The sequence below is a fragment of the Rhinoraja longicauda genome, chromosome 19 (assembly GCF_053455715.1).
Source record: "Rhinoraja longicauda isolate Sanriku21f chromosome 19, sRhiLon1.1, whole genome shotgun sequence".
Taxonomy (NCBI): Eukaryota; Metazoa; Chordata; class Chondrichthyes; order Rajiformes; family Arhynchobatidae; genus Rhinoraja; species Rhinoraja longicauda.
Window position 1 is genome coordinate 19197209 of NC_135971.1, and position 8352 is coordinate 19205560.

At 51.9% G+C, this 8352-nt stretch overlaps 1 long non-coding RNA gene across 1 annotated transcript; it reads right to left on the reverse strand.

Moving 5' to 3' along the window:
- Nucleotides 1–908: 908 nt before the first annotated feature.
- LOC144603183 (uncharacterized) lies at nucleotides 909–7205 on the reverse strand. The gene is made up of 4 exons (XR_013548556.1): nucleotides 7124–7205; nucleotides 4261–4378; nucleotides 3609–3670; nucleotides 909–2379 (listed from the first exon to the last, which is right to left on the reverse strand). It is a non-coding gene; the product is annotated as an uncharacterized LOC144603183 (long non-coding RNA).
- Nucleotides 7206–8352: the final 1147 nt, after the last annotated feature.

An 8352-nucleotide genomic window follows, 5' to 3' on the forward strand; every position in this document is an offset into this window, starting at 1 on the left:
TTATTCATCCATTCCATCACCTGCTACTAAACACTTTGCACATCTTCAAAGCAGCAATGGAACAGCTTTATCAAGTTTCACAAGTCACAGGAGTAGAAGTAGGCCATTCGGCCCATCGAGTCCACCGCCGTTCAATCATGGCTGATCTCGGCCTCCTAATTTCACTCTCCTGCCATCTCCCCACAACTCTTTCTAATCAAGATTCTGTCTTTAAAATACCCACTGACTGCCTCCATAGCCCTCTGCGGCAATGAGTTCCACAGATTAACTACCCTATGGCTCGAGACATTCCTCCTCACCTCCTTTGTAAAAGAGCACCCTTTAATTCTGATTTTCACAGAGGTTAACTCAGCGGGACAGGCAGCATCTCTGGATAGAAGGAATGAAGAAGGGTCTCCATCCGAAACGTCACCCATTCCTTCTCTCCAGAGATGCTGCCTCTCCCGCTGAGTTCACCCAGCTTTTTGTATCCATCTTCAGTTTAAACCAGCATCTGCAGTTCCTCCCGACACTCCTCCAGAGATGCTGCCTGACTTGCTGAGCTACTCCAGCACACTGCGCTTATATTTGGTACAAACCAGCACCTGCACTTCCTTTTTATTACATGTGGCCAGTTTGCTCTGTGAGGTATCGGTTTGCTTTGCCATTATGTTTCTTCTCACCTCTTTCCTGAGTTGGTATGCCCTTTATTAGACGCTTGACGCCATTGATGTACAGAGGAATGTTCAGTTTAAGTCCAAGTCTTGCTGAAGCAGGTAACGCAAGTAGATGGAGTGGTAAAGAATGCTAATGATGAACAAGCTGCCAGAGGTGGTAGATGAAGCAGGTACTATAACAAGATACCCATACATGGATGTGAAGGTTTAGAGCAGGGGTGTCAAACTCATTTTCACCCCGGGCCACATCAACATTAAATAACTGTCTGCATTTAATTATTATTTATTGAAATGAACAAATATTGTACATGCATTAACATAAATGTTAAAATATATGTAAGCACATTGACAAATTGGGCCCGTTCCTCGTAGGGTTTCCATTGGCTGATCTCGGCCTCCTTATTTCATTCTCCTGCCATCTCCCCATAACTCTTTCTAATCAAGATTCTGTCTTTAAAATGCCCACTAACTGCCTCCACAGCCCTCTGCAGGGGAGCGCAATTAAAGGCGGTACAGGGAAGGGGAGAGGGTGTGACCGAGGAGCCTTGGACCCAAAGCCTCTCCTGTATTGGTGCAGCACCCTCAACCCCCCTACTCAATCCCTCTGTGGAGCCATTGGCGGCGAAAGGCACTTACCGAGCGTGCATGGAGGAGGGAGCCCCGGACTACTGGAGTCGGGCAGCGGAGGTGGGACTACTCGAGTCGGGCGGGGCCGGTCTGGGAGCCTCGGGAGGGGAGAGAAGCGGGGGGAAGAGAGGCGCTGCGGGAGGCGCGCAGTCTGAAGTCGCGACGGGCCGTCGGTGGCAGCGGCCCTCGTCGACGCCGCCATCGGTGGAAGGGGGGACTCGAGGACGCCGTGCGTGGGTTGAAGGGACGGTAGGGAAGGATGAGGACCATCAGTCCGACCATCTCCCTCCTGCTCGGGAGATAGTGTCCCCCGGGTGTGGGAGAGCGGGGAGGGGAGGCGGTGATAGCGTGCCGGCAGCTCCGCTAACGGCATCCATCTTGTGTGCGCGAGTGAGGAGCGGCCGTGCCGTGCTGGTGACGTCAGACGCACAGCACTTGGAAAAAATGTTTAGAATTGAAAGTTTGAAAGTTTAAAATGTCTGTAACTTAAAAGATATACGACCAATGACAATGAAGCTCTCGCGGGCCACATAAAATGACGTGGCGGGCCGCATTCAGCCCGCGGGCCTTGTGTTTGACACCTGTGGTCTAGGAGCTGCAACGCAAAAGCGCGGTCACCCCTGAGCTTAAGCCTAGACCGCGGGATAGTCAGTAGCCCCAAGTCGGACGACCTGAGGGACCTGGAGATAGAGTGGTGGGTTGGAAGATTTTTGATATGGGGGGGGGGGGCAAGCCCGTTTAGGGCTTTGTATGTGAATAGGAGGAGCTTGAAGTTGATTCTGTACCGTACTGGGAGCCAGTGGAGAGAGGCCTGAATCGGGGTGATGTGGTCGCTTTTACGGGTACCCATCAGGAGTCTCGCTGCGGCGTTTTGTACCAATTGGCAGGGGCTGAGGGGCAGATGGGTGGATAGGAGGGAGAATGGGAGGGAGGGAGGGAGAGGGAGGGATGGAGAGTGAAGGAGGGAGGGAGGGTTGTTGGGAGGGAACATACCGAATGCCATTCACCCGTTCCATGACGTTCATCTCACAGCAGCCGTTTTGTGTGCCAGTCTAAAGCCGCCACATGCCCACGACGCCCCGCCAACAACAGGTGCCTGGGGAGAGAGGGAAGGGGAGAGAGAGAGAGAGAGAGAGAGAGAGAGAGAGAGAGAGAGGGAGATATGGAGACACCCGCACTAATCAAGAATCTATCTATCGCTGCCATAAAGATATCCGCTGACTTGCGGCCTCCACAGCCGTCTGTGGCAAAGAGTCCCACAGATTCACCGCCATCCGACTAAAGAAATTCCGCCACATCTTCCCAAAGGTGCAACCTTTTAAACTGAGGCTGTGCCCTCTGGTCCTAGACTCTCCCACGAGTGGAAACATCCTCTCCGCATCCACTCTATCCAGGCCTTCCGCCGTTCCAAGGAGGCCATTTACGAACCCCAGCGGGCACAGGCCCAGTGCCGCCAAACGCTGATCGTACGTTAACCCCCACTCGTTTTCCTGGGATCGTTCTCGTAAACCTCCTCCGGTCCCTCTCCAGGGCCAGCACGTCCTTCCTCGGGACATTGAGAATGACCAGCCAGAATTGAGAATGACCAGAGAAGGTTCACCAGATTGATCCCTGGGATGGCAGGACTTTCATATGAAGTAAGACTGGATAGACTCGGCTTGTACTCGCTGGAATTTAGAAGATTGAGGGGGGATCTTATAGAAACTTACAAAATTCTTAAGGGGTTGGACGGGCTAGACGCGGGAAGATTGTTCCCGATGTTGGGGAAGTCCAGAACAAGGGGTCACAGTTCAAGGATAAGGGGGAAGTCTTTTAGGACCGAGATGAGAAAGTTTTTTTTCACACAGAGAGTGGTGAGTCTGTGGAATTCTCTGCCACAGAAGGTAGTTGAGGCCAGTTCATTGGCTATATTTAAGAGGGAGTTAGATGTGGCCCTTGTGGCTAAAGGGATCAGGGGGTATGGAGAGAAGGCAGGTACGGGATACTGAGTTGGATGATCAGCCATGATCATATTGAATGGCGGTGCGTACAGACTCGAAGGGCCGAATGGCCTACTCCTGCACCTGTTTTCTATGTTTCTATGATCACATTGAATGGCGGTGCTGGCTCGAAAGGCCGAATGGCCTACTCCTGCACCTATTTTCTATGTTTCAATGATCACATTGAATGGCGGTGCGTACAGGCTCGAAGGGCCGAATGGCCTCCTCCTGCACCTATTGTCTATCGAGATTCCGGCTTTGGGGAATTCCCCCGGCAGTAATCGCTGGCCCCACTCTCCGCCCATCCCCCAACACCCAGCCCCCCCCCCCCCCCCGGTCCACTCACCTTCCGTTCCGCGTGTAGTTTATTCTGTACGGTCCGAACTGAGTCAGGTCCAGGTTGAAGTACTGCGGGCGAAGGCAGGACATGAGCACGGTATGAGAGGCACACACGCACACGCACACACACACGCGGGGGGGGGGGTGAGACAATAGACAATAGGTGCAGGAGGAGGCCATTCGGCCCTTCGAGCCAGCACCGCCATTCAATGTGATTATGGCTGATCATTCTCAATCAGTACCCCGTTCCTGCCTTCACCCCAGACCCCCTGACTCCGCTATCCATAAGAGCTCTATCTAGCTCTCTCTTGAATGCATTCAGAGAATTGGCCCCCACTGCCTTCTGAGGCAGAGAATTCCACAGATTCACAACTCTCTGACTGAAAAAGTTTTTCCTCATCTCAGTTCTAAATGGCCGACCCCTTATTCTTAAACTGTGGCCCCTGGTTCTGGACTCCCCCAACATTGGGAACATGTTTCCTGCCTCTAACGTGTCCAACCCCTTAATAATCTTATACGTTTCGATAAGATCTCCTCTCATCCTTCTAAATTCCAGTGTATACAAGCCTAGTCGCTCCAGTCTTTCAACATATGAAAGTCCCGCCATTCCGGGAATTAACCTAGTAAACCTACGCTGCACGCCCTCAATAGCAACCCACCTTGGCGCTGCTGGTGATGTCGACCACACTGGCGATGTCCTGCTGTAGGATCGTACACGTGTCCTCACCCTCATCCGCTTCCAGGAACCTTCTTCACCCTGCGGCCCTCCAGCTCGCTCTGCCGGGGGAAGCAACCAGCAGTCAGGCCCGGTTACAGCCGGCACGGCCCCTACCCCCCCCCCCCACCCCTCCACGGCAGCGCCCCACCGCCTCATCCTGACAGCTGAACTCCTCCCCTGCCCATCCACAGAAGAAAAGTGGTGGTGAACGAATGCCAGGAAAAACAAGGATTAGAGTTGTGCTTGGCGAATAAAACTTATCAAGCACATATTAGCAGAGAGTGGAGATTAAAGGTAGAATTAAGAAATATAAATGGATTCCAGATTTAGTGGCCCCATCAGTAAAGCAGGAAATTTCGTAAATGTTAAAAAAAATTGTCCCTAGTGGGTGTAGGATAGAGTTGATGTGCGGGGATCGCTGGGCGGCGCGGACTTGGTGGGCCGAAAAGGCCTGTTTCCGGCTGTATATATATGATATGATATGATATATATCATGAAGATTGAAAGCAACGTGGCCTTGGCAGAAATGTTGGTATCTTCCTCACCGATGCTGCAGTACGAGAAGATTGGAGTGTAGCTAATGTGGCGCATTTATTTAAGACAGGCTGCAAAGGCAAGGCAAGGAACTACACACCAATGAGCTGTACATCAGTTGTGGAAATGCATCTGATGGAATTTATCTGCATTTGGAAAGGCGAGATTGATAAGGTAAGAAAGACAATACACAATAGGTGCAGGAGGAGACCATTCGGCCCTTCGAGCCAGCACCGCCATTCAATGTGATCATGGCTCCATTTAGAACGGAGATGAGGAAGAACTTTTTCAGTCAGAGAGTGGTGAAGGTGTGGAATTCTCTGGCTCAGAAGGCAGTGGAGGCCAGTTCGTTGGATGCTTTCAAGAGAGAGCTGGATAGAGCTCTTAAGGATAGCGGAGTGAGGGGGTATGGGGAGAAGGCAGGAACAGGGTACTGATTGAGAGTGATCAGCCATGATCGCATTGAATGGCGGTGCTGGCTCAAAGGGCTGAATGGCCTACTCCTGCACCTATTGTCTATTGTCTATCATTCTCAATTAGTACCCCCGTTCCTGCCTTCTCTCCATACCCCCTGACTCCGCTGTCCTTAAGAGCTCTATCTAGCTCTCTCTTAAATGCATTCAGAGAATTGGCCTCCACTGCCTGCTGAGGCAGAGAATTCCACAGATTCACAACTCTCTGACTGAAAAGGTTTTTCCTCATCTCAGTTCTAAATGGCCTACCCCTTATTCTTAAACTGTGGCCCCTTGTTCTGGACTCCCCCAACATTGGGAACATGTTTCCTGCCTCTAACGTGTCCAACCTCTTAATAATCTTATACGTTTCGATAAGATCTCCTCTCATCCTTCTAAATTCCAGTGTATACAAGCCTAGTCCCGCCATTCCGGGAATTAACCTAGTAAACCTACGCTGCACGCCCTCAATAACAAGAATATCCTTCCTCAAATTTGGAGACCAAAACTGCACACAGTACTCCAGGTGCGGTCTCACTAGGGCCCTGTACAACTGCAGAAGGACCTCTCTGCTCTTATACTCAACTCCTCTTGTTATGAAGGCCAACATTCCATTGGCTTTCTTCACTGCCTGCTGTACCTGCATGCTTCCTTTCAGTGACTGATGCACTATGACACCCAGATCTCGTTGCACGTCCCCTGTTCCTAACTAGCCCATGATGCCAGCACCTCCCCGGACCTGGCTGGCTTTACCTTGCACTAAACGTCATTCCCTTGTGCTCATGAGATCGTAAGTGATGGGAGCAGAATTAGGCCATTCGGCCCATCAAGTCTACTCCACCATTCACTCACGGCTGATCTATCTCTCCCTCCGAACCCCATTCTCCTGCCTTCTCCCCGTAACCCCCGACGTCCGTACTAATCACGAATCTATCAACTTCTGCTGTACTGTAAATGTATTAATATACACTGCAAGTACAGTGTGGTGCTCGAATATAATTATGTATTTTCCACCTAGTTAGCACGCACAAAAGCTTTTCACTGCGCCTCAGTACACGTGACAATAAACTAAACTGAACTGAAGTTGGTCGGCACGGACAAGCTGGGCCGAAGGGCCTGTTTCCGTGCTGTTCAGCTCTACGACTCTACGCTAACAGGCGAAATATCCACTCACTGAACGATCGGTCTGCGGTGCGGGTTACAGGGAGACGACGATGTACAAATAGCTGAGGTGAGGGCAGAGGAGGTTGAGGGGGGGGGGAAGAGGAAGGGGGGGGTGGAGAGAAGTGCGGAGGGGGGAAGGAAGTGGAAGTGGGCGGAAGGGAAACGAGGGGTGGAGGAGAATGGGGGGCAGGGAAGTGCGGGGATGCAGGCCGGAGGGAAATCAGGGAATATGAGATTTGAAGGGGGAGAAGGGGGGAGGGTAAGATGGGGAAGAGGGAGAACGGGGAGGGGGATTTTAGAGGGGGGGTGGGAAGATGGATTTGAGGGTGGCAGGGATATTTTTGAGAGGGGGAGAAGGGGAGGGGCAGAAGGGAGAAGGGGAGAGGGAAAAGGGGCTTTGAGGGGGGAGAGGGATTTGAGGAAGGGGAGGGAGAGAAGGGGGAGGGGGAGAAGGGGGAGGGGAGAAGAGAAGGGGGAGGGGAGAAGAGAAGGTGGAGGGGGGAGAAGGGGGTAGTGGGAACTGAGGAACCCTCACTCCGTGCTCCATTGATGCCTCCCACTCGACCCACCCCCGCTAACCCCTTGTGTCCCCTCCCCGTCACCCCCCCCCCCCCCACCCACCCACCCACCCACCCCCCCCACCCCACCACTCACCGCCGGGACGTCCCGTCCTCGTTTGGACTTCTGCAGCAGTCCCTGTGGGAGAGGGGTCGGTCGGGAGAAGTGGTTCAACTTCTGACGGGAGAGAGCACGGGGTCAACAGAGATGTCCGGAAGGGCCGGGGATTCCCCCCCCCTACCCACCCCCCCCCCCCCCCCCCTCCTCACCGAGAGGCGGGATAGTTCTAGAAATGGCCCCACACCTCCACGACCCCTTCCACCCCCCCCCCCCTCCCTCCCCCCCCTTACGGCTTTCCATTTTAGAAACACAGAAAAATAGGTGCAGGAGTAGGCCATTTGGACCTTCGAGCCATCACCGCCATTCAATATGATCATGGCTGATCATCTAAAATCAGTACCCCGTTCTTGCTTTTTCCCCATATCCCTTGATTCCTTTAGCCCGAAGAGCTAAATCTAACTCTCTCTTGAAAACATCCAGTGAATTGGCCTCTACTGCCTTCTGTGGCAGAGAATTCCACAGATTCACAACTCTCTGGGTGAATAGGTTTTTCCTCGTCTCAGTTCTAAATGGCCGACCCCTTATTCTTAAACTGTGACGTCTGATTCTGGACTCCCCCAACATCGGAATTTTTTCCCTGCATCTAGCCTGTCCAATCCATTAAGAATTTTATGTTTCTATTTTGACTCAGATATAGGAACAGCTTCTTCCCAGTTGCTATCAGGCTACTGAATGGTCCTGTCATAAACTAAGAGAGTAGTCCCAAACTTGCAACACACTTCATAGTGGACTTTGCACTTTTTTTAACCTGATCTTTGCCTTGTATGGGTTGATTTTACGCTAGTACAGCATGAATTGCTTGGATAGCACGGAAACAGTTTTTCACTGTATCACAATACATATGATAATTATATAACAAAATAACAGATGTTCGCAAAACCTTTTGTGCGTTTGTACTTCTGCAGCAGTCCCTGTGGGAGAGGGGTCGGTCGGGAGAAGGGGTCCAACTTCTGAGGAAACGCATCACTTGTTTTGTTTATTTTATTTAAGCTAAGTTTAGAGACAATGCCGAAAGGAACTGCAGATGCTGGTATATACTGAAGGTCGGCACAGAGTGCTGGAGTAACTCAGCGGGTCAGGCAGCATCTCTGGAGTAAAAGGATGGATGACGTTTCTGGTCAGGTCTGAAGACAGGTCCCGACCCGAAACCTCACCCATCCTTCTTCTCCCGAGATGCTGCCCGACCCGCTGAGTTACTCCAGCAC